The 26,830-nt window shown below is 44.6% G+C and overlaps 1 protein-coding gene across 1 annotated transcript in view; it reads left to right on the top strand.

Annotated features, from left to right (window-relative positions):
• LOC115462122 (collagen alpha-1(XXV) chain-like) overlaps window positions 1–26,830 on the top strand; it is a 323,214-nt gene that overhangs the window by 72,274 nt on the left and 224,110 nt on the right. Inside the window, exon 3 of the mRNA XM_030192160.1 lies at window positions 4,361–4,378. The gene's annotated coding sequence lies outside the window, so the exon portion shown is untranslated. The remainder of the gene's footprint in view (window positions 1–4,360; window positions 4,379–26,830) is intronic.

Here is a 26,830-nt window from a genome sequence, read left to right as displayed (position 1 = left end):
TGTCGTGGACAAGATGCTGGGCTCGATGGACCCTTGGTCTTTTCCCAGTATGGCATTACTTATGTACTTATGTACTTATGCCATCCAGCCTCATCGCTTTGTCCACCTTTAGTTTAGACAGCTCCTCATGAACACAATCTTCTGAAAATCGTTTAGGGAATACCACCACTCCATTCCTATTTGTGTTTATCTTCTGATGTCTTAGTCCTTCAGCTGTGAACACAGAACAGAAATATTTCTTGAGCAATTCCACCTTATCTTTATCAGCTTCTACATATTCCTCCCCTTCATCTTTGAGTCTCACAATGCCACTTCTGCACACCCTCATATCAGTAGAATATCTAAAAAAATGTCTTGTCCCTCCATTTTACCATATTGGCTATTTTTCTTCCATTTGCATCTTTGCTTTCCTGACTACTCTACCAGCTACTGTCATGATTCGAGAAAGTGAGCCCTTGGGCTGTAGTGAGGTTGGCTCCACCTGTGCAGCGCTTGGTCCTCACTGATGGCTGCTGACACAGATGCTTGACAAAGTCCAGGACACAGGCAGGGCTGAAATGTTGGAGCAAGGCAGGGCAGGAACAGGCTGGCTGGAATGATGAAGCAAGGCAGGGCAAGCACAGGCTGGCCAAAATGCTAGAGCAAGGCAGGACAGGCACATGCTGACTATAATGCTGGAGGAAGGTAGGGCAGGCACAAGCTGACTGGAATGCTGGAACAAGGCAAGGCGGGCACATTGGAACACAGACTGAAGTCTGCAAGACACCAGGAACCCTATTGCTGAGACACTGGTTGAGTGTAGGGAACTTCCTTAAACACTTAGTGCTGACTGGTGACATCACATCCTGTCTATCTTGCAGGGCTATAAAAAGGAAGATGCTGATAGTAACATCTATGGTACCGATGAAGAAGTAGATGCAGAGAAAATCCTTGAAGTCACATAGTTATTTGATTCCTGCTCTTGCATTAAATATGTTAATTATGCCAGTATTTGAGATAGCTATATAGCATGACTTCTCTTGGTGCAATGAGTCACAAGAGTCTCAGCAAATATATTTTAAAAATGTGGATTAAAACTCATAATGTATGTGGCCACCAACCATATCCCAGCAGGGAAAAAATAAATTAAGTGGTGACAAAACCCAGTCAAGGCTCATAAAAAAGTAAAAAGTTAGAAACAAACAGAATAACAGGATCATAACATGAACAGGATCATATGATCTCTGTCCGGACAATATATCAAAAAGTGTACCAGTAGTCTAACCACTATAATGCTCTTAAAAGTTAATTACCCGATGAAAGACTGCCAAAAGTGCTTTGCATTTTAATTTATTTGTTCAAAGGTTGATTTTATGCGCTTTAATATTTTTGGCAGTCTGCCAGGGCTCATGTTATGATCCTGTTATTCTGTTTGTATCTTAATAATGTTTTGAATAATTCTCTAATTGTTCTTTCACATTGAAAGTTTAGAGTCTGTTATGTACCTCTGTGAAGCAAATTACCTGCTTTAATGCATTTTGAATTCTATCTTTTAGAGAACAGAATGGATAAAATGTACAAGACTTACAAAGCACTGTAAATAATATGAGAAAATAATGTGCTGGGCATGGCCAGCATCTCAATGCAAGTGCTGTGGGAAACCTAGATTCCATTTCTGAGTCCACGTTTTGCTTGCTTCTTAGGCTCGCAAGGGCTGGAAATGCTGCATAGGCAACTTTCGTAGCCTCTATGAGGGGAGAGGGGGGTGTCAGTTATCAAATGCTGGTGATATCAATTGGCTACATTCTCTGCATATGTACAGTATCTTGGAGGAGTCGTGATCTCTGGTCTCTGGCCAAGGGCTGTTGCTACAATGGATTCTCAAGCCAGTCTTGGAATACCCTCTAGCAAGTCTGATTTTTGTGATGTCCACGATGAATGTGCGTGAGATAGATTTGTATGCATTGCTTTCATTGCATGCAAATCTATCTCATGAATATTGATTGTGGATATCATGAAAACAAGACTGGCTAGCGGATACTTCTGGACTGATTTGAAAAACAATGGGATAAATGAATAGAGAGGTGGGGCTGAAGGCTTCTAGCTGGAAGCCTAAAGGAGTGGAAGGAAACTGGCAAATAGAATTTAAAAAGTAATGTGCTTGCCATACACTGCCCACCTGAAGGGTGTGGACTGAGTGTCTGTGAAGACTTTCCTCTCACACCGTCCACTTGAAGGGTGTGGGCTGAGTATTCAACTCACTTCACGGTCCACCTGAAGATATGGGCTGAATGTCCATGAATTCCATAGCAAAACAATAATCCAGGATCAAAGTAGGCCCACAAATCCTTAGCAAAAGTCCAAAAGCAAATCAATAATCTATAAAGAGGTCCATCCATGATACTTCACAGCAATCAATAGCCCATGAAAAGAACAATCTACTAGGTTCCACGGCAAACCTTGATTCTTTCCAGCATAAGATTCTCTCACCTTTTGAAAGGGACAGAATGTTCTCCAACCCTGCAGATCCACAAGCCACAGGGTCCTAACTTGGGTCTCCCCTTTAGATCAGTTCTCCAGTGGTTCATCCCCCTGTTGGCCCTAAAAAGTCCTGGCAAGGATAGCTTTTCCCCTGTGGGCCTAAGAATAGCCTTTTCTCCCTTTTCAGGTCCTATCTATAAGAAATGTTCACAGTTCATCCATCTATGCAAACCATATGCAAACAAAGGTACTTGCTCAGTCACTGGGCACCTATTGCTCGTTCCCAGCTGTCAGGGAATTATATCACTAGCACTCAGAAGGGTTAGGGGCCCTTTTACTAAGCTGCATAAGTGTCTACGCATGCTCAACGTGCGCCAAAATGGAGTTACTGCCCGGCTACCATATGGCTCTTGTGGTAATTTCAATTTTGGTGCGCATATTACATGCAGCCAAAACATGTTTTGGACACGCGTATTGGGACGCGCACCGAGTGCAATTTGATGCGCATAGGTCATTACTGCACTGTTACCACGTGAGACTTTACTGCTAGGTCAATGGCTGGCAGTAAGGTCTCAGACCCAAAATGGACACGCGCCAATTTTGATTTTACCACATGTCCATTTTCGGCAAAAATTTTAAAAAGGCCTTTTTTACAGGCACGCTGAAAAATGGACCTGTGCATACCCAAAACCCGCGCCTACACTACTGCAGGCCTTTTTTCAGCGCACCTTAGTAAAAGTGCTCCTTAATCCCTCCCCTGTCACCTCCCACATAGCTTCCCTGATGGCTACTTCCTCCCACACAGGGGTTCGAAGTCTTCACCTTAACTGTAAGATTGGGCTATGGTACTAACCTCAGACCTAGGTGGGTGTTCTAAACAGTCTCTTTGTGGCACTTAGTCTTGGCTGGGGTTTCTCAGCCCGTGACCGGACATAAACCCCCATCACAGTGCTATATGTTTCATTGAGGGGCTCATTTTTGAAACAGGAAAACAGGTACAAAGTGGCAGATGGACTTTTTTTGACAAAATGTCAAAATCACTGTTTTCCAAACTCATTTTTAAGATGTTTTTTCTACTCAGTTCATCTGCAGTGCATCCAAATCACAAGGGGACAGGATTTGGGCACTCCCAGAACGTGGACATTTTTCTGCCATAATAGAACAAAGCAAAAACATCCAGGACTAAATGTTAGATGTTTTGGTCTAGACTTAGATGTCAAAGAAACAGTACATACCAGACTCTATGACAGTTTCAGATGTTATGGCCAGTCCTATTAGAGCAGAAAAAAATGTCCCTGGAGTAGCCTAGTGGTTGGTGCAATGTACTGTAGAGAAGGGGACCCAGGCCCATATCCCACTCTAACTGGTACACTTGTGGTGGAAAGTGTGACACCTTCAGCCATAAGGGCTATTGCATTGATGTACAGTTGAGTATGTTAGGTTTTGGGTGGATTTTAGAGGGCTCATCATACAATATAAGGGGGTTATGGTGAAGTGTGTACCTGGGATCTTTTATGTGAAGTCCACTGCAGTGCCCCCTAGGGTGCCCCACTGCTCTGCTGGGATGTCTGTGTGGCCAGTCTACTAAGAATGCTAGCCCCCCATATATCCCAGTGGCTTGTTTTTGTGTGCTTTTCCCTTGGACTTTTTTTTCAAAAAACGGTCACAAAAGAAAAATGCACTGAGCACAAAACCTTGGCAAAACATCTAGCAAATGGCCATGTTCGCCACTTGATTTTTGGATGTTTTCAGCAAAAATTGGATTTAATCATCATATCGAAAATGCTCCTTTTAGAATTAATATTTTTTCAAGATGCTAGTCTGTATGTAGTTGTTGATTTATTACATGCCTATTGTGCTGTTTTGTAATTCTTTTTTTGTTGTTTTTTTTAATCTGCAGGGTCAACCAGGACCTCAAGTAAGTTCAAATTTGCATCATTTTGAAATCATAAAATGTAAGGTATATGGCCAAAGTCTGAAAAAGGGTTGACATAAAATCTACCAACTGTTAATCATTGCTCAACATAGTAGACTAATTATTTTCCAGGAAATCAGCTAAAGCCAGAGCCATCCCAGTGGTTGTTCACGTTCCATCAGCTGTTTGGCTAGATGACGAGTTTAACAACATGCTATAGTTTACTTTGGTTTAGTTTGATAATTGTTATACCGCTTTACATCCTTCGTTAGAGAAATAAACTTTGATGGATAACTGTAAAGCAATGTTGGGTGAATCTCCTCCTAAACGTTTATGGAGTAGTGTGGTGTAATTCAAAAAAATTACTGAAGACACAGTTATTTGTTACAGTGTTTCACTAAGAGCAACCTGTTATATTTTTTGGGTATGGAGAGCAGTACTGTTGCTTTGATGATTTGTAATGATTGTTATGTTTTGTTTTTAATTTTTTATGCACGTTTTAATTATATGTGGTTTTTTGGAAACCACCTAGGCTGTAGGCGGTGTATACATTTTTAAATAAATAAATATAGATTGTAAGCTCTTTGAGCAGGGACTGTCTTTCTTCTATGTTTGTGCAGCGCTGCGTACGCCTTGTAGCGCTATAGAAATGCTAAATAATAGTAGTAGTAGTGATAAACCCCAATAAATAAATAAAACACAACAGCAAACACTGTTCGGTGCTAGCCAGCTTATATTAGTAGTCTATTAAGAAAAATATATAAGGCTTACAGTCTTGAGTTATTTAGAAATGAGTGACTTTGAATCTAATAAACATTTATTTATTGGGATTTATTAACTGCTGCTATGAAGAGATTCATCCAAGGTGGTGTGCAGCAGGAACAGCTTGACATAAAAATTAGGGCCCTGTTTACTAAGGTACGCAAACGTTTTTAGTGGCCACTAACGCTAGAGACACCCATAGGAATATATGGGTGTCTCTAGCATTGGAGCAAGCTAATTTTTAGTGTGCGCTAAAAATGCTAGTGTGCCTGAAGTGCAGCTTAGTAAACAGGGCCCTTAGAATTTTGTTAACAGCATAACAATAGTAAAATGACCAAATATAAGCATAAATACAAATCAATGAAGTAAACGTGGAGCTGGCAAATTGAATAAAACTGACATGATACAGTGTCAGAAGTATAAACATTTAAACAGCACTGTAAAGCAAACATGTATATCTGAAATATGAATTTCATAAAAAATGAGAGTACAAATGTTATCACAAACGAAAAAGGGTGGAAGCCACAAAAGCCACAATCCCAAAGACAATAAATTCCGAGGACTTTCAATATTAATATTCCAAATACTTTCTTTGGCTATGGCACATACATGCAAAACCCAACATGGCCGTGTTTCGGCACATGAACCTTTGTCAGGGATCCTGTATGGAATCAATGCATGCAGAAATGTGTCTAAAAACATGCACTTCTTTTGTGAACCAGATACAGTATGCTCAGTTTTGAAGCACTCCACGTCACATAACATACCCAAAGTGATATAAAAATCAATGCGATTCTAACATTTGGGACCATTGATCACCACAAAATCAATGTAAGTGCTAATTAAAAATATAAATATGTGAATATATTAAGTATTTTAATAGGCTCAGAAATACTTTGTGCCACAGTACAACCAGTACAACCTCCTCTATATACTTCTCTGTCTCCCTCAGTTGTATTTTTATCAATCAGATTACTTTAATAACTTAGGAATATAATTGCTTGAAAATCTGATCAGTTTGTGTAGATTTGAATTTCATTAAAATATTTAGGGGCCCTTTTACTAAAGGGTTGGCACGTGACAACAGGCTTGCTGTGCACCAATCTGGCACTACCAGCGGACTACCGCAGGAACCCGGCAGTAGTTCCCACCCCCAGTGCACACCATTTCTGGGGCTGCAAAAAAGTTTCTATTTCTGTAGCACCGTTGCTTACCCGACGGTAATCGGGCAGCGGTTACCACTGGGTTAGCACGGGAGCCCTTACTGCCACCTCAATGGGTTGGGATAAGTTTCCCCCCCCCAAAAAAAAAATAAATGGCCGTGCGGCAGGTGGTTTACTTCACAGCCATTTCTTTTCCAGATCAACAGACAGCCTTTAACCCGCTGCAGTAAAAGGGGGCCTCAGCACGCATCAAAAACACAAGCCGACAGTAGCACAGGCCCCCTTTTACTGCAGCTTAGTAAAAGGATCCCTTAATAAGATACCTGTATATGGCTTCTGCCCTGATGCATATACTAGGCAGTTTGTCGAGATTTATTCCATAATTTCTATAATTTTTATGTTATTTTTATAGCCTGGCATTTTCTTCCTGCTCTTTTGGGTTTCCAACTTAGTTGGAACTGCCCCTTACTAGGAATGCACTGCCATAAACCTTCATTTGCAGTAACCTGGGGGTTTTCTTCCTATGCGGTCCCACACCACTTTAGTTCAGTGCTTGAAGTGACAATCCTCTGGAGCCCATTACCCCTGCATGCAAAGTCCATTGTGGGAAAATGCACATATAACCATGAGGGAGTGACAGGGTTAATAAGAAGAAATAAATTGTGAGATGGGCTGAGAGAAAAACAGAGCTTGATTCTTGAAGCCATACTGTATGTTGATTTGATTAAGTTAATGATAGGTGAAGGCCACTTGTCAGGTCAAGAAGATATATACAAGGGAAAGCAGTAATCTAGGCCTGGGTGGTTGGAACAGGCTGTCTCTGGGATATTTATATGAACAATGGATATTTCTTGACAAATGATTTATGTACATAAAGGATATTAGTCTTTGAACAAGCCTTTTATTCTTTTGTTGTTGTTATTTGTTTGACAATTGTAAACAGAACAATTAGCAAGCCTCATGCTTGTACAGATACATGCATTAATAGGAAATAAAAATCAATGCACTAAAACGTACTATAATGAGAAGTCAATATGTATTGGTCTCCTTTTACAAAACCATGCTAGCTGTTCTGGCAGTGTAAATGCCACAAAGCTCATAGGAATTGAAAGGGCTTCGTTGCATTTCCCGTGCAGGAATTACTAGTGTGGCTTCGTAAAAGGAGCCCATTATTAGCAAGAAAAGAGAAGGAAAAATATCATTCCTACTCATTCCAGAAAGAAGAAAATAAAAACAAACAGGCTAATAAACTCAAGTTTATTGTGTATGAACAACTACATCTTTGGCTGCTGGAGAATTTGGAGCTACAGAGAGACAAACTGAGCAGATTCAAAGAAAATATACTTTGAGGATTTGTACTTAACAATACATTTACAAGGGAATTTAAGATTTAAAAAAAAAAAAAAAGGTCCCCTAACAAGAGGAACGCAGGAAATTCTCTTCAACATTTCTGACTTTACAATTAAAAAATAATTCTTTCCTGTGCATAAAGAACACACAAACCCCTGGATTCTAATCGGATCATCACTATCATACCTAAACTTACATTACCCAAATTACAAAGGACTTAAATACAAAACAACTTACGCATCGAGCTTCTCCTACATAAGCGCACAACTATGGAATAGACTCCCAAAACTTGTGAAAATAATCTGTGACCATCTAAACTTCAGGAAATCACTAAAAACCAACCTCTTCAAAAAGGCTTACCCCACTGATCCAACATAAATCCCCACACCCAGCAACACAGCATAACCAATGATCGTACTGGACAATATACAATCTTCATTCCCTTCAACCCTCATGGTGCCTGACACACACCTACCTCACTCGACCACAATATAACCTTGTATTTGTTATCAACTGACTGGTGAATGCCTTTACGGTACTATATAAGCCCCATTGAGCCTGCAAATAGGTGGGAAAATCTGGGGTACAAATGTAACAAATAAATAAATATATATATCACTCCAAGAGATCTGCGCTGAAATCCAAGCATATTCTGTAACTATGCATGTAACTTAATTGGCTTAACAAGTCAATCAGTGTTATTAACAGCACTTAACAAGCAATAATGAGCACTAATTGGCAATAATTAGAATTTACACACACAATTCCCTAAGCATATTCTGTAACGCACTGTGCCTAAATTTTAATGTGTGCAGGTAAAAATGGGCATAATTATGGGCAGGGAAATGGGTGTTTCATGGGCATTCCAAAATGTATGCGCAGTTATAGAATATAGCCCTTTGCGCCTGAATTTGTGCCATGTTTTCGTTGGTGTAAATGGAGGTGCGTAGTTTTAGGTGCTAGGATATCAATTAAGCATATTATGAGGGGCATTTTTGAACAGGGACGCCCATCTCTAAGGGCAGCTATCTCCGAGGACGGCGCCACGAAGGGGCGGGGCCAACCGTATTTTCAAAAAAGATAGCCGGCCATCTTTTTTTTCGACAATATGGTTGGGGCCACCCAAATGTCAGAGATAGCCGGGTTTGAGATGGCCAGCCTCGGTTTTTGCCCATAATGGAAACCGAGGCTGGCCATCTCAATCCTGGCCAAATCCAAGGCATTTGGTCGTGGGAGGGGCCAGCATTTGCAGTGCACTGGTCCCCCTCACATGCCAGGACACCAACCGGGCACCCTAGGGAGCACTTCTAAAATAAATAAATAAATAATAAAAATAGCTCCCAGGTGCATAGCTTCCTTACCTTGGGTGCTGAGCCCCCCAAATCCCCCCCAAAACCCACTCCCCACAACTCTACACCATTACCATAGCCCTTATGGGTGAAGGGGGGTCACCTACATGTGGGTTCAGTGGGCTTTGGTGGGGAGTTGGAGGGCTCCCATTTACTACCACAAGTGTAACAGGTAGGGGGGATGGGCATGGGCCTGCCTGCCTGAAGTCTACTGCACCTACTAAAACTGCTCCAGGGACCTGTATACTTCTGTGATGGACCTGAATATGACATTTAAGGCTGGCATAGAGGATGGCAAAAAAAGCTTTTTAAGTTGTTTTTTTTTAGGGTGGGAGGGGGTTAGTGACCACTGGAGGAGTCAGGGGAGGTGATCCCTGATTCCCTCCGGTGGTCATCTGGTCAGTTCGGGCACTTTTTTGGGACTTGGAGCTGAAAAAAAAAGGGACCAAATAAATCGAACCAAATTCTCGCCAGGGATGCCCTTCTTTTTTCTATTATCGGGCGAAACCGGCCATCTCAAAGCACGCCCTCGTTCCGCCCTGATCCCGCCTTCACTACGCTACCAGCACGCCCCCTTGAAGTTTGGCTGCCTCCGCAACAGAAAGCAGTTGAAGCCGGCCAAAATTGGCTTTCGATTATACCGATTTGGCCAGCTTCAGGAGATCGCCGGCCATCTCCTGATTTGTGTTGGAAGATGGCCGGTGATCTGTTTCGAAAATAAGCTGGTATATATACCATGCCTAAAGCTAGGCGCTGCTTATAGATTACACTTGTGTAGAAATTCTAATGCAAGAGAAGCTACTAAAGTAGCTATGGTAGGTAAATCTACATCAGATGATTCCAAAATCTCTAAGATATCCAATACTTCAAGTGCCACAGTTTCAGTAGATCTTTTGCTAGATTTTTTTCTTAGCCACAGGCAGATAACAGATTTTCACTATTGAGGCACTGTCTGAGGTGCTATTTTCAAAATCTCATAGCTTGATATCTAAGATGAGTCGGGGAAATTTTATGAAGTGAATATTAGAAGACCTTGCTTCATTTTCCAATGCCTCTATTTTAGATTTGAGAATGAGTTGATCCTTAACTAGAGTAAGATCAAGCATCTAAAAAAAACCTACCTTATAATGTAGCCTTTTGGCCTATCTGAAGACTACTGATGAGGTTATTTGGCAGAGCCAATCGTGCCTGGCCAAAGACTGAAGACTGCTGTTGGTATGTGGTAGCTCATTGGGCCGTATAGCAGTGTGAGGAAGTGCAGGTAAATCCTAGTTCTCCTTAAGGCACATCCCTGTCCATCTTAACAGATCCAAACTTGGCCCAGATGAGGGAGAATAAACCTTCTGAGGATGGAAGAATCAGAGAGGTCCTGAGGGGAGTTGAGGGAAGATTCCCATAGCCCTGCTAACAGTGGCTAAATGTAGCCTCCTTTCCCTGCCAGTCATTGCTCAGGAAAGCCTCCAAATCTGTCCAGCCATAGCTGGGGGATTGCTGAGAAGGAGTTTAGGTCCTAGAGCCTGCAATGTCAGAGAGGCCTTTAAAAACATGGGGCAGAGACTGCTAGAGATGTGGCAGAAACTGTTGGAACCCAATTTTGTGTCTGACTGTCCGGCCTGTTAAAGACCAGGCCTTTGTGGTCATACCTGCCAAGTCTCCCACATTCAGTGGGAGACTCCTGCTTTGGTGGACCATCTCCCACACTTCCTCCAAAGCGACGTCAGACTCTGACCTGGATTCAACAGCTATATAGCATGGGCCGGCCACGGAGGATGAAGAACTTTACAGACCTCGGGTCGGCTGGGGGGGGGGGGGGGGGGTTGGGGGTCCCCGTCAACTGAAGACATATTTTTAAAGGCAGCAGCACTGGCAGGTGGAAGCGGACCTCAGCTGGCGGGGGTTGGGGTCCCCTGCCAGTAAAGGTAAGCAACGGCAGCGAGGTAGGGTTGACGGTGGTAGGGGGGTCAGGGCAAAATCTGCAGGGGCCCAGGCCCCTGTGGCCCCACACAGATACACCCCTGGCTCAGAGGGGATTGGGGAGGGGTGGGGGAGTGCTCAGATGGGAGAAGGGGTCTGAAGCTGGAACTGGGGTCTGACAAGGGGGCAGGAGGGAAATGGGTCCATGCCTGGGGCAGGTGGGAGAATGGGCTGAAAAGGGGGGATGCAAGGCATGTGGTGGATGAAGGGGGCTGGAACTGGGGGCTGAAAAGAGGGGGCAGAGAGAGAGGGGGCAGACCCTGGATGGAAGGGGGGGCACGTGAGGGAGGGCAGACCCTGGATGGATGGGAGAGGGAGGGCAGACAGATTGAAGCGGCAGAGAGAAAGGGCAGATGGTGGGTGGAAGGGGAGAGAGAAAGAGGGCAGACTGGGGCAAATGGTGGATGGAAGGGGCAGAGATAGAGGGCAGATATGGATGGAAGCGAGAGAGAGACAGGGCAGATGTTGATGGAAGGAGGAGGGAGAGATGGCAGACTGGGGCAGATGGTGGATGCAAGGGGCAGAAATAGAGGGCAGATGTGGATGGAAGGGAGAGAGAGGGCAGACAGTGGATGGAAGGGACATTAGAGAGGCAGACACTGGATGGCAGAGAGAGAGCGAAGACAGATGCTGGATGGAAGGAAGACAGTGAAAAGAAGATGAGGAAAGCAGAAACCAGAGACAACAGACTGTAAATAAAATATATATTTTTATTTTTTGCTTTAGGATATAGTATTGTAGCTGTGTTAATAAATGTTTATAAATAGAACATGTAAATAAGGTAATCTTTTTATTGGACTAATTTTAATACATTTTGACTTAACTTTCAGAGAACAAAACCCCCTTCCTCAGGTCAGGATAGAATACTGTAACAGTACTATACTGTATTGACCTGAGGAAGCTAAATGTGTTAGTCCAATAAAATGGTATTATTTTATTTTCTGTATTTGTTTTATTTCTATTTGTTAATTTGTAAAGTGATGATTGGTATTAGTTTTTTCAAATTTACATCTGCTGTCTTTATATTTTGCACAGTACTAGGGGACATTTTCTGTTTCTGTGGTGTTGCATTGTATGCAGAGTTCAGTTTAATTTTTGTCTAAATAGAAAGTTTATGATTACTTATTCTATAGGGTGTATCTGTATTTGTGAAAAAGACATGGCTTTCGGTTGGCATTGACTGTGCAGGATTGACGATCTGTACTTATCTGTCTGTTTTCATTTTACAATAGGTGAATTGATGTTCTAGTGCTCACTGTAGTGTTTAAGATGCTTTCCTTTTCCTTGTGTGCCTCGTACAAATTACTGCTTATGGTATGGTAGAATTGCTCTATAGGTCCTGAGTGTTTTGTATTCTCGGTATGTCTAGTACTGGATTTCGGGGGGGGGGGGGGGGGGGGGGTTAAAAAATGACCAGCCCCGTGTGTCAACTACCCTAGCTATGCTACTGCATGGGATACAGTTCAATGAGGCCAGTGCTGGAAGCCCTATGATATTTGAGGTGATGAAATCATTGCTGGTAGGAATGTCTGTACTTGCTGTGAAGTTAAAAACGGCTGTAAGAGGGAGCCAATGCCCAGAAAACATCTTTTCAGATGGGAAAGGAACAATGGAGAAATGTCATTTTTCTATGAGAGTAGGAAGTTCTGTTTTAGATTTGCTTCAAGAATTTTTGACACTTTCTGTTTTGTCTAAACTTATGGCGTTGGATGCCATCTGGGAGACCATGAGTTTGATTTCTACTCAAATTGTAAGTTTGACTCTTGAAAACTAATGAGAATAGAGGTGTTGCAGCAAAAGGTTACATCGATACATGAGAGCAGTTCCTCTGTAATTAAGGAGAATTAAATCTTTCAGTATAAACCTGGAGTCAATTGAAAATTTGGTGAGGAAGCGGAATTTACGTTTAGTGAATTTTCCTTGGTTTCAAGACATTTTCGCACATATATGGCCACATATTCAATTCAATTCAGACTTTATATACCGCTAATATCCCCCCCATTTGGAGTTCAGTGCGATTTACATCATAAGTAGACAAGGTTGGATATAATGTTAGAAGTAGGAAATTGGTTGAATACAGTTTTAAAATCTTGTTTGGTGAATACTATTGTGATGTAATGACCTGTTATAAAATTATGATTGCATATGTGTTGACATGATAGGTTGTATTTTGCCAGTAGGCTTGTCTAGAGGCAGAGCTGGGGCAGAGTATAAATGGAGTTTGCATGTAAATTATAAAATACATTTATTTACAAACGTGCATAAATAATCTAGCAGGAAGAACTGAATGCAGGCACAATTTCTGCTTCTTTTGTTAGTATTTACAGAGTAGGTGCCTTCTTCCTCTCTTATAATAGGAGCCCCCTTATAAAATTGCACTCTACATGCTTGAAATGCTTTAAATTCCAGAAAAAGTTGTGCCGCTGGTGTCTAAAATTTATGATCTTCAACCTTTTAAGAGATGAGAGGAAAACCATGAGCAGCTGTGTCAGTTTCAGCAGAACTGTGATAGCTTGAATCGAACTTGAGAACTCTTTCCACTTCCTGCAACTTGGGTGGTCAGTTTAGTTTTGTGCATCTGGGTACCAGTTGGCTAGCTGGTTAATATAGGAAGTACATTGTGTAGAAGTACGCCTCAAATTAATATCCAAGTTCTATTTGAGTGGTTTGGTTTTCCTCACTTAGTGGTGGATTGTACATGCATATCTGTTTGTGCTTGCTGCATTCTGCTTTGTTCATTTTGTTTAATTATTTTTTAAATAGTATTTGTGATCCTATGTCCTATTACTTCTGTATCGGTTACAGTATACACTGGATAATTAACAACTATATGGAGTGGAGGAATAGCCCAGGGGCGTAGCCAGACAACAAATTTTGGGTGGGCCTAAGCAAGAGCTGGGTGGGCACCAAGTGTTCTACCTCCCCCCAACCAAAAAATATCTCAGTTGGCGGGAAAACACTTCTTTCCACCTTGGCAGTCTGCAGCAGGCATGCGCTGAAAACTGAGCATGTACAGATGCCGCTATCGTAGAGAGTAGCATTTTAGTTACCATCAGGGGGAAGTCCTCAGCTGGCGGAGCTTGGGATCCCCACCAGCTACCACTAAATGTGTGCTACTGTTGAGTGGGCCTGAGCCCCAAGTGGGTTGGCCCTGGCCCACCCAGGCCCATCTGTGGCTACGCCACTGGAATAGCCTAGTGATTAGAGCAAGGGGCTCGGAATGAGAGAAGGCAGGATTGAAATCCCACTGCTGCTTCTAGCTCACTGGGCAAATCACCCTCCGTTACCTCAGAAAGAAAAGTGAAAGGCAAGTTTCTCCCTGTACCAATTCATTTGTCATGTTTACTGACAGATCATTTATGACTTTGCTGGAATATAAGAACATAGGAATTGCCATACTGAGTTTGATGAAAAATCCATCTAGTCCCGTATCCTATTTACAACTATGGTCAATCCAGGTCACAAATACCGGGCAGGATCCCCAAAAGTGTGCAAGATTCCATGCTACTTATCCCCAGGGTTAAACAGTAGCTTTCCCTAGGTCTACCTTAATAATGGTTTCTAGACATTTCCTCTAGGAACGTTTCCAAACCTTTTTATTAAATGCAGTTGTGTTAACTTCTTTTACTACATCCTCTGGCAACAAGTTCCAAAGCTCAACTATGTACCGAGTGCAGGTTCAGTCCAAGGATATTGAACACCTTAAGCAAACCTTATGCCATGCGCAGCCCCCTCCCCCACCCAGGTGACTCAAGGCTGTACCCCCTCCAATAGTTCAGCATCTCCCTTTCCCCACTACCCCCTCGTTCCATGGGGGTCAGCATCTCCACTTTCACTCCCTAAAATTCCCTTAGGAGGCCAGCATCTCCCCTCCCATACTCTTCCAACCCCCAAGGGGGCCAGCATCTTCCCTTCCCCTGTCTACTCTCTCCCCTCCAAGATAGCCAACATCTTCCCTTCCCCTCAACCCCTATCCCCCAGGCTGCCCAGCACCTCATCTCATCTCCCCTTCCTTACCCCCACCCTGCATCCAGCATCGCCTTTCCCTTCCCTCCCTCCTTTGAGATCTGCTACCACTGTTGGCCCCAAGCTTTAAAAAAGATTGAGCTCTGCATGAGCTCTGTAAGTCTGCGTGGGGGTGGGGGGGTGGGGGGGGAGGGGTGAGGGATCACTTGAGCATGGGCCAGTACTTACAGAGTCCATACAGTGCTCGCTCTTCTTTAAGCTTTGGGGCTGATGTGGGAGGAAATGGGAGGGCAACAGCAGTGGCAGGGGGCAGGCTCTCGTGCATGCCAGAGTTGTGCCCGAAATGTTGATGCCCTAGGAGTATACCTAGTCCACATAATGGCAGGACTGGCCCTGATTCAGTAAAAAAATATATATGGTCTCCTATTTTGTTTGAAATATATTACTTAACTTCATGTCCTCTAGTCTTTGTTTTTTGTTTTTTTTTTTGAAAGAGTAAACAATTCATATTTTCCCATTCCACTCCACACAGGATTGTATAGAGCTCTATCAACATCTATCTTCAGCCACCTCTTCTTGAAGCTGTAGATCCATAACCTCTTTAGCATTTCCATATATGAGAGTTGTTCCATCCTCTTGATCATTTTGGTAGCCCTTTTCTGTTACTTTTCTAATTCTGCTGTAGTGTTTTTTGTTTTAGATGCGGTGACCAGAATTGCACACAATACTCAATATGCAGTTGAACCATGGAGTGATAGAGAGAGATTATAATATTCTATGTTTTATTCTCTGCTCTTTTCCTAATAATTCCTAACATTGTTTGCTTTTTTGGCCACTGCCACACACTGCACAGAACATTTCAAAGTATTGTCTACAATGACGTCGAGATCCTTTTCCCGGGTGGTGACTCCTGTTGTGGAACTTAGCATCATGAGGCTATAATTTGGGTTATTCTTTCTAATGTGCAACTTTGCACTTGCATTCATTAAATTTCATCTGCCATTCAGATGCTCAGTCTTCCAGTCCCCTCAAGATCCTCTTGCAATTTCTCACAGTCTGATTGTGGTTAAACAACTTTAAATAATTTGTGTCATTGGCAAATTAGATCACTTTCCATATCATTTATAAATATGTCAAAAAGCTCTGGTTCCCTTACAAATGCTTGGGATACTCCACTATTAACCTTCCTCCACTGAAAGATTTGGCCATTTAAATCTACTCATTACTTTCTATCTTTTTTAAAAAATGTGTTATAAACTTTGGGGTTGATATTTACCAGGATTAACCAGGTAGGGCTCTTGTCAACTTAATTTCCACTGATCAACTCCCCAATATTCAGCAGCACTTAACTGGATAGTGCCACTGAATGTCATATGTGACTACTGTGGAACTGTCTGGTTAGTATCGGGGTGGTTTGGGACAAGGCAGTGGCAAAGCTAGAAGTTAATCCAGGCAGGGCCGTGCCAACACGGTAAGGGGGGTAAGCATGGCAGGGGGGCGCCCCCCTCTGGGGGGCGCCGCCGCACCATGCTCACCTCGCTCACCCTCCCGCTCCCATTGTTCAACTGCCCGCCCTCTTCTCCCCCCCCCCCAACATCCCTTTTCTTTTTTTTTCTTTTTAAATTTACGTCCGTGGCGGTTCAGCAGCGCAGCGTCAGTGAAGGAGGCGGCGCTCCCGACATCTCTAGCCTTCCCTTTGCTGTGTTCCGCCTTCTTCTGACGTCATTTCCTTGACGTCAGAAGAAGGCGGAACACAGCAAAGGGAAGGCTAGAGACGTCGGGAGCGCCGCTTCCTTCATGATGCTGCGATGCTGGACCGCCACGGAGGTAAATTTAAAAAGAAAAAAAGAAAAGGGATGTTGGGGGAGAGAAGAGGGCGGGCAGTTGAACAATGGGAGCGGGAGGGCAGGGGAGAGTGGAGCAGGGATGCGAAGGGGGGGAGAAGAGGGCGGGCCCGGTCAGGCCAACTGGGACATGGGAGCGGGAGGGCAGGGGAGAGACGAGCATGGATGCGAAGGGGGAGGGGAGAAGAGGGCGGGCCAGGCCAACTGGGACATGGGAGCGGGAAGACAGGGGAGAGAGGAGCATGGGTGCGAGGGGGGTCATAGAATGGAGAGAGGGGAATTGCTGGATTGGGTTAATGGAGGGTGACAGAGGAGCATGGATGGGAGAGGCAGGGCGCAGGGAGAGAGGGGAATTGCTGGATAGGGAATTAGGGATGAATGGAGGGGACAGAGGAGCATGGATGGGAGGGCAGGGCTCAGGGAGAGAGGGGAATTGCTGAATAGGGATGAATGGAGGGGACAGAGGAGCATGGATGGGAGGGCAGGGCTCAGGGAGAGAGGGGAATTGCTGGATAGGGATGAATGGAGGGGACAGAGGAGCATGGATGGGAGGGCAGGGCTCAGGGAGAGAGGGGAATTGCTGGATAGGGATTAATGGAGGGGAACAGAGGAGGATGGGAGGGCAGGGCTCAGGGAGAGAAGGGAATTGCTGGATAGGAATGAATGGAGGGGGCAGGGGACAGAGGAGCATGGATGGGAGGGCAGGGCTCAGGGAGAGAGGAGAAATTGCTGGACATAGAGGGGAGGGAAGCGAGATGAAGGAGATGAAATGAGGGAAAAGGAAGAGAGGAGAAAAACTGCTCATGGATGAAGAAAATAGGCAGAAGCAGAGGACCAGAAATGAAGAAGAAAGGAGGAAAGGAAAGAAATAAATGGAAAGGAAACCCTGGAAACGGAGTTAAGAGGACAGATAGCAGCAGAATCAGATACTGGGCCAGCATGATCAGAAAAAAAAAGTCACCAGACAACAAAGGTAGAAAAAAATCATTTTATTTTCATTTTAGTGTTTGGAATTTACATCTGCTATCTTATTTTGCAATGTATAGCAATTTGTTTCTAAGAATATTGCTGACAATTCCTGTCAGTGTGGCAAGTGGTAAGCGATCATTTTCACGGGGGTGGGGGGGGGAGGGGCACCGCCGCCAACTGATAGTCTGCAGAGGGGCGCCAGAGACCCTAGGCACGGCCCTGAATCCAGGTGTAACCCCCCCCCCCCCAGGGTGCTCACACCTCTGGCTCAGCTCCACCCCTGGGGTTTCACTCTACCTTTAACCCGGGGTCCTGGGGGCACACAAATTAATCCAAATCTTTCTCTGCCACACACACACACAGCTCCACTGGTAGGATTACATGAATTGGGCACAGGACAGGGCCAGACTTACTCCAGTAGGCCAAAGGTACTCTTTCTCTGGGCACTCTTTCATTCTCTAGCACAAGGTCTATTCACTCATGCAATGCAAGTCCTTCCATAAGTGAGGCATGCCTACTCCCACTTCTCCCAGGCACTCCTGCACTACTGCCTTATGCAGATACTTCCAAACACCACGCTTGCAAACTTTTCCTGTCTTGGTACCCAGGATTTCCTTCTCGGTGCTATGGGTCTCGGTGGGGATGGACTACCAAAGACCAGAATTTTGTCCACATAATCCCTTTTATTAATTCCTATGCCCAGTCAGTATTTTAAAAAATACTGATTACCGTGGGCTGAATATTGAATATTGGCCGGGACCTACATAACTGCAAAGAGATGCCTCAGCCCCTTCAATCCTCAGAGGAGATCCGGGAAATTATAGACCAGTGAGTCTGACGTCGGTGCCGGGAAAAATGGTGGAGGCTATTATGAAGAACAAAATTACAGAGCACATACAAAAGCATGGATTTAGTGAAGGGAAGTCTTGCCTCACAAATCTACTGCATTTTTTTGAGGGGGTGAACAAACATGTGGACAAAGGGGAGCCGGTCGATATTGTATATCTAGATTTTCAGAAGGCGTTTGACAAAGTGCCTCATGAAAGACTCCAAAGGAAACTGGAGAGTCATGGGATTGGAGGCAGTGTATTATTATGGATTAAGAGCTGGTTAAAAGATAGGAAGCAGAGAGTAGGGTTGAATGGTCATTATTCTCGATGGAGAAGGGTAGTTAGTGGGGTCCCTCAGGGGTCTGTACTGGGACCGCTGCTTTTTAACATATTTATAAATGACCTTGAGATGGGACTAACTAGTGAGGTAATTAAATTCACAGATGACACAAAGTTATCCAGGGTCGTCTTGTCGTGGGAGGAGTGTGAAAGATTACAAGAGGACCTCGTGAGACTGGGGGATTGGTCGTCCAAATGGCAGATGAAGTTCAACGTTGACAAGTGCAAAGTGATGCACGTGGGAAGGAGAAACCCGAATTACGGCTATGTCATGCAAGGTTCCGCTTTATGAGTTACGGACCGAGAAAGGGATCTGGGAGTCATCGTGGATAGGACATTGAAATCTTCCGCTCAATGTGCTGCGGCAGCTAAGAAGGCAAACAGAATGTTGAGTATTATTAGAAAAGGGATGGAAAACAAAAATGAGGATGTTATAATGCCGTTATATCTCTCCATGGTGCGTCCGCACCTGGAGTATTGTGTTCAGTTCTGGTCGCCTCATCTCAAAAAAAGATATAAAGGAATTGGAGAAGGTGCAGAGAAGGGCGACAACAATGATAAAAGGGATGGGACGACTACCTTATGAGGAGAGGTTAAGAAGGCTAGGACTCTTTAGCCTGGAGAAAAGGCAGCTGAGGGGTGATATGATAGAGGTCTACAAAATAATGACAAGTGGGGTACAGCGGACAGATGTGAAGCGTTTGTTTATGCTTTCTAACAATAATAGAACCAGGGGACACAAGATGAAATTAGAATGTGGTAGGTTTAAAACAAATTGGAGAAAGTTTTTCTTTACTCAGTGCGTGGTTAGACTCTGGAACTCATTGCCGGAGCAGGTAGTGACAACAGCTGGCCTTGCTGACTTTAAAGGGGGTCTGGACAGATTCCTGAAGGAAAAGTCCATTGATTGTTATTAAATTTTGGGGTTTGCCAGGTTCTTGGGGCCTGGATTGGCCGCTGTCGGAGATGGAGTGCTGGGCTTGATGGACCATTGATCTTTTCCCAGCGTGGCAGTGCTTATGTACTTATGTACCCCTCCTCTCTGGTCCTGACCCCCCCTCCCAAAGCAATTGCTAATCACCTTCACTCCAGGCAAGCAGGTGACCAAGTGGTCATCACAGCCACCAACTACCCAATATCTACATTCCTAATAATTGAATCACCAACTAAAATGGCCATCCTAAAGCTTTCCTCCAGGGCAGAAACCCCTGGAGACACATTCCCTGAGTTAAAGGATATTGCATCCTCTGTAAGGCAGGGGCATATCTGCATGGGGCCACAGGGGCCTGGGCCCCCGCAGATTTCGCCCTGGACCCCCCTACCGCCGTCAACCCTCCCCCGCTGCCTTTGCTTACCCCAACCCCCGCCAGCCGAGGTCCGCTTCCACCTGCTGCTGCCTTTAAAAATATTTCTTCAGCTGGCGGGGGACTCCATCCCCCGCCAGCCGACCCGAGGTCTTTAAAGTTCTTCTTCGTCCTCCGTGGCCGTGCTGCTGTTGAAAGCTGTTGAATCCAGTTCAGAGTCTGACATCACAGCACGTTGTACTTGCAGGACGCTCCTTTTTAGGTGACCTTTCTTCTCCAAGGCTGTCATATTGGAGGTGGGACTTCTCTACTGTGTCAATACAAATAATATAGACCTATTGAAATCAATAGAACATCAACATATATAGAAAAATTCCAATCATACTTCGAAGCAAATATCAATAATATTGCTTCCCCCCTACACCAAAGTTACTGAAAGAGATTTAATTAGGGAGGAAAAAACCTCAGAACCCAACCAGAGCTACAACAAACGCGCTTGGATTTAGCGGGTAGCATTACCTCATTGGCTGAAAAAAACCTCCCTTCTTAGCAAACAAGTTTAATATGCAATACTAAATGTTCAATGCTTAGTCAAACTACCATGATGTCGATCAAATATACATTAAAGTCCTTGAAGATCATATATTTTTTCATACTCAAATTAGCACTTATCTGTGTGCGCTTCTTTCTGCTGGTAATATGACCCCAGTGACTATGGTCAGCATTTCACAAAGAAGCTGCTTCAAGATTTTCAGGATCGTATCTTTGAAAACTCTGCAGTTAGCTAGCAGAACCAGCACACAAAAACTGCAGCGTTTTGAAAAATATGGTTCTGAAAAAACCCTGAAACAGCTCCTTTGTGAAACGATGGCCACCGTCGGTGGGGCCATATTACCAGCAAAAAGAAGCTCACACAGGTAAGTGCTAATTTGAATGTGAAAAAAATATAAGCTCTTTAAGACTTTAGTGTATATTTGATGGGCATTATGAAAGTTTGACAAAGCACTGAACATTTTAGTATTGCATATTAAGCGTGCTTGTTAAGAAGGGAGGTTTTTTCAGCCAATGAGGTAACTCCACCCACTAAATCCGAGAGCATTTGTTGTAGCTCTGTTTGTTTTCTAAGGCTTTTCCCTCCCTAATTAAGGGGCCCTTTTACAATGGCGCACCAAAAAGTAGCCTGCGCTGGTGTAGGTGTGTGTTTTGGATGTGCGCAGGTCCATTTTTCAGCACACTTGGAAAAAAGTCCTTTTTTGTGGCCGAAAATGGACGTGAAGCAAAATTAAAACCAGTGTGTGCTCGTTTTTGGACTGGGGATTTGGAAACTTAGGGGCCCTTTTACTAAGCCATGGTAAAATGTTGCCTGCAGTAGTGTAGGCGTGTGTATTAGGCGCACGCTGGGCCAGTATTTACCATATCTACAAAAATTGGCTTTTTAAAAATGGGACAAGAAAAGGACCTGTGGTAAAAATGAAACCAGCGTGCACCCAAAACCGTCCTGAGCCCTTAACACCACCCATTAATCTAGCTGTAAAGGCTCACGCGCTACACGCACGGTGACTGGTCAGCACGCGCCAAGTGCTGATTACAGCTGGAACTGGTGCGCTTAAGGAGGACATAAATAAATAATTCATCCATGTTTTATGGGAGCGTGCCAAATCTGAAATTACCGCCAGGAGGGTGTGCTGGCCTGGTGGTAGTCTCATTTGGGCGCACGCTGCACACGCATAGAGCCTACCACAGCTTAGTAAAAGGGCCCATAAGTAAACAGAGTGGCTAGCTTAAGTTAAAGAGACTATACTTTAGCTGGATAGATGACTTAAGTGAATAATTTTTCCATCTGGTTATGTATATGCTGAATAATTACCTCTCATTGTAAGAAACCGTTTCCTTTTTTCTTGTGTTACCTTTGTAACATCTGGAAAGATCCATAGTTTCTGTCCGCAGAACTTTTGCTGAGTATTTTTAAAGTATACTGTAATTTTAATATAGCATTAAAGTCTTGCTCAAATACAAAAGAAATTAAGAGAGTAGCTCTATCTGTTACCTCAGTCAATGAGTCCTTTAGAATGAGTGAAATGTCTTTCAGATCCGCAGACGTTTCTTGATCCAAAGCTCCAGGAATCCCATCTTGGTTTTTCTTAACAGGAAGAAAGAAGATCTTGTTTATTGGAGGTATATTTTGAGAGGAAAATTTCAAATTTTCAACAAGAAATTTTTTTAACATGTCCCAATGGTGAGATTCCTATCGGCTTTGGGAAATTCAAAATTTGCATGTTCAATCTTCTGTTATAATTTTCGATTTGTTCTATCTTTTGACGCATATTTGCATTATCCTTCATTATCACTACCACATTTTCTTTAGTTTTTTCAATCTCATCCTGAGATCTCTTCTCTTGATCTTTAAAGTCCTGTTTCAGCTTTTCCACAGATTTAGAAAGTTGGTCAACAGTAGTAACAAGATTCTTTGTTTCTTGTGTAGAGTTTATTATCAGGGCTTGCATTTTTTCCATAGCAATCCAGAGAGTGTCAAGCGTTACTACCCTGGGCGGGTCAGACAAGCTTCCCCGAGTTAGATTGACTTCAACTGCCATTTTCGACACCGAGGGGGGCCCTCCCTACTGATCACAATCTCCCAGACTTCTGGGTTGTATGGCTCAGCACTCCCCTTTCGCGTTCCGGCAGGGCAGGGCGGACCACCAGTCTCCAGAGGGGATAAGGAGATCTCACACTCCAGTGATGCCAGGCTCCCTGCCCCCGTGTCTAGGGGACCTCCTCCGGTCTCTTCAGGTGGGCGCCGAGTTGCGAAGCTATCGAGTGTTCGCTGTTTAGGGGAGGACGTATGAGCCTGGACGGGCAAGGCTTTGACGATCCCCTTTCTTTTTGAATGCGGCATCTCTAGGAAGAAAAGTTAGCAGCGAGAAAACACTCTGACAGTCTCGCTACTCTCGGCGTGTCGGCGCCATCTTGACTCCTCCCCCTCCGGTCTTCAAAGAGTAGTTTGAAATAAATGCGGGCAGAGACAGAAGCCAATGTTCAAGATGGTGGAGAGGGGTGACATGGTCGAAGCAGTGTGCACAGTGGATAAGTTTGACAGTTTTTGATTGAATCAGTTGAAATCACTTAAGATAGCTGAGAGGGAGACCAGTGTATGGAGAGTTACAGTAGTCATTGCGGAAAACAACTAGAGCCAGAACAAGAGAGTGAACAGAGTTAGACGAGAGGAAGGGCCGGTCAGAGTGGATACGGTGAATAGCAAAAAAGGAAGAGTGGACAACAGAGTCTATCTGAGCCTTGAAAGTAAGTTTATGCTAATATTCTATAACTAGTAAAACCAGTGGTGTACCAAGGGGGGGGCGGTGGGGGTGGTCCGCCTCGGGTGCACGCCGCTGGGGGGGGGGGGGGGGTGCCACGCGCCAGTCAGCTTCCTTCGTTTCCATGCTCCCTCTGCCCTGGAGCAGGAAGTAACCTGTTCCGGGGCAGAGGGAGCATGGAAACGAAGGAAGCTGACCGGCACATAGCACCCCCCCAGCGGCGTGCACCTGGAGGGGGGAGGTTCTTTCGCCGGGGTGGGGGGGTGTCCTTTCGCCAGGGGCGGGGTCGCGCTGCACCGGGGGGGGGGGGCGCTGCACCCAGGGGGCAGGGCACATCCGCAATCCGCCCCGGGTGTCAGCCCCCCTAGGAACGCCACTGAGTAAAACAGGCCCGTTTCTGAATGAAATGAAACTGGTGCTAGCCGGGTTGTCCTCTAAGGCAATTATGTTTTAAAGGGAACTGTTAGGAGAGAGTATGTGTGAGAGAGAAAGAGTGTGTGATTGAGAGAGACCGAATGTGTGAGTCTGTCTGTGTGACTGTAGTGTGTGTCCCGTGTGCACCAATTATGCTCTCTCCCCTGCATTCATCCATATGCAGGCAACGTCCTCTGTGCCCTGCCCCCTCCATGCATCCATGTGCAGCATCTGTCCCCAGGCCCCTCTATCATCACACCTCCCCCTCCACCTCCCTCTGAGTTCCAGGCCCCCCTCTGAGTTCCAGTGTCCCCCCTCCCATTTCCAGGGGGTCCCTCCCTCCCTCCCATTTCCAGGGTTCCCCCCTCTCCCATTTCCAGGGTCCCTCCCTCCCAGTTCCAGGTTCATCGTCCCTCCCTCCCTCCCTCCCAGTTCCACGCACCCTCCCTCTGATCTTTAAAACTCATCTTCACTTACCACGTTGGGGTTACGGCGGGCGCCAGCAGCGGTACACAGCGTGCAGCCTCGGCCCTTCTCTCTCTCTCAGCTCTGGTCCCTCCCTTGCGGAAACAGGAAATGAGGGCGGGACCAGAGCTGACAGAGAGAGAAGGGCCGAGGCTGTACGCTGTGCTCCACTGTTGCCAGCCACTGTAACCCCGACGTGGTAAGTGAAGATGAGTTTTAAAAATCGGAGGGAGGGTGCCTGAAACTGGAAGGAAGCAAGGAAGGGAGGGGGGATCCATGAAGGTGTGCGTCTTGCTTGATTCTGTTATAAACCCAAAGGCTCTTTTCAGAGCCACCACCACACAGATCAAAGAAAGAATAAGATGAGTTTGGTTCTTATTAAATGACTTGAAAAGCCTGCTTCTGCACAGTTGCTCCTCCAACGTTCCAAGTGACACGTCCAACGTTCCAAGTGATGTCAGGAGATGGTTACAATCCCAGTGAGCCACACTGGAATGTTGGAGGAGCAAATTATTATATTAGATGTCTTAGGTGCGCCTAAGTATCATTATAGAATTGGTGCTCATCGCAGGACACAGCAGTGCTTGAGCATGGGCCTCCATTTAAAGGTCCCATGCTGGTGCTGTGTTTGCAACGTTAGCCCAGATCCATTGGGAATGGCCTTCCAAACTCCAAGTTCATTCCCCAAAGAACCTATATTAAACTGAGTGTTGGATTTGCAGGGTCATAACATTTTTTGTTCCTCATTGTGCCAGTGCCTATCAGAGTGATAAAAATAAATAAAAATCAGGCAGGTTATAATGGGCAGTTGAAAGACATAAAATGAAAACAGATGACAGGGGGCTACCTGTAGTAGTGAAGTTATGTCTGGCTGTGCAACAATAAAACAAACCAATAATCACAGTTATCAGCCCTTGAAACAGAGGTCCTTGGTACTAACCAGAAAATAAAATCAGCCAGAGAGCCTCCTTGTTATACTGGAAGGACAGCAAGCAAGAAGCTTGTAGGTTTGCAGAGGGGAAGGATACAGAGAGATTCCAGACAACTTGGATTTTTCCTACCAAGTGCAGAAGGCAGGAGCAGAGGCAGACCCACCCTAGCTGTAATTTTGCTACAGGAATCATAGCCTCAGAGGAAAGGGGGGGCTACAGGAGCCCATACTAGCAATATGGAGGGAAGAAAGACTGACAAAGTGATAGATAAAGGATCCCCTTCATCATCTTATCATTCTGAGGCATGAACTATCAGAGGTGATCTATATTACCCCTAAGGAGTGTATGGTAAGACTCAGGAGTTGTGTTTGTTACACCATTACTGTGTGACATATAGGGATTCAGATCTGCTATTTCAGACCTGCCAGAAGTTGAAAAAAAACAATTTATAGATCCTAAACCCAGATTCTGCAGTGCTGGCAACCTACATACAGCTTCATTAGCTATGAATTGGAAGAGCTACAGGGACTGTCTTCTCTTTTGTTCCATGCAGAGTTTAAATATAGAAATAGAGAAAAATGAAGGTAGATAAAGGTGTATTCAGTCTGCCCATGCATGCCATCTACTATCTCTTCCTCTCCCCCTAGAGATTCTATGTACTTGTCCCAAGCTGTCTTGAATTCAGATACAGTTTTCACACTATCTCCACTGGGATGCCATTCCACAAATTCATCATTCCATGAAGAAGTATTTCCTCAGGTTACTTCTGAGTCTATCCCCTTTCACCTTCATCTCATGCCCCCTTGTTACAGAGCTTCCTTTCAATTGAAAGAGACTCATCTCCTCTGCATTTATGCCACAAAGGGATTTAAATGTCTCTATCATATGTCCCCTCTCCCGTCTTTCTTCCAAAATACACATATTGTAAGGAGGAGCATGGAGGGCAGCAGCAGAGGATCTCAGGAGTAGTGAACTGCAAAAACCAGAAGCCTTGGGACGAATGAAATACTTAAGAAAAGAGGAGAACTTTAAGACCCAGCATCGCATGAAGGAGGGCAGGGAGCACGGGAACCAGGACTACATCTCCCAGGAGGAAGTAGGGTCAGAGGGGAATTGGGAGATGGAAGATAATCAAGGAAAAGAGCAGCACCTGGAGGCGGGGGAGTGGGGTGACTCTATGAATTGGGAGGAGTCTGCTCAAAAGGAAGGGAGAGAGTTGGAGGGGAGGGGTGAGGAGCAAATGGAGTTTTTTTGCTCAGGACAATAACTGACTGCTAAAGGAAAAAAGACTTAATAGGGAAGCCTGAGTCTGCTAACACAAGGGTGCAGTTTCTATGAGAATACTTGTTTTCCCGGACTGGGAGAACTATTTACTTGGATCAGGTCAGTCTGAACGTTGTGGGTGGTTGTCAGAGTGTTGTTCGCTGACAAATGTGGGAGGTGAAAATGTCTCCTACTCCTGTGTGGAATTGAATAGGAG

The sequence above is a fragment of the Microcaecilia unicolor genome, chromosome 2 (genome assembly GCF_901765095.1).
Source record: "Microcaecilia unicolor chromosome 2, aMicUni1.1, whole genome shotgun sequence".
NCBI classification, from domain to species: Eukaryota; Metazoa; Chordata; class Amphibia; order Gymnophiona; family Siphonopidae; genus Microcaecilia; species Microcaecilia unicolor.
This window is presented reverse-complemented; position numbering and strand designations above follow the sequence as displayed.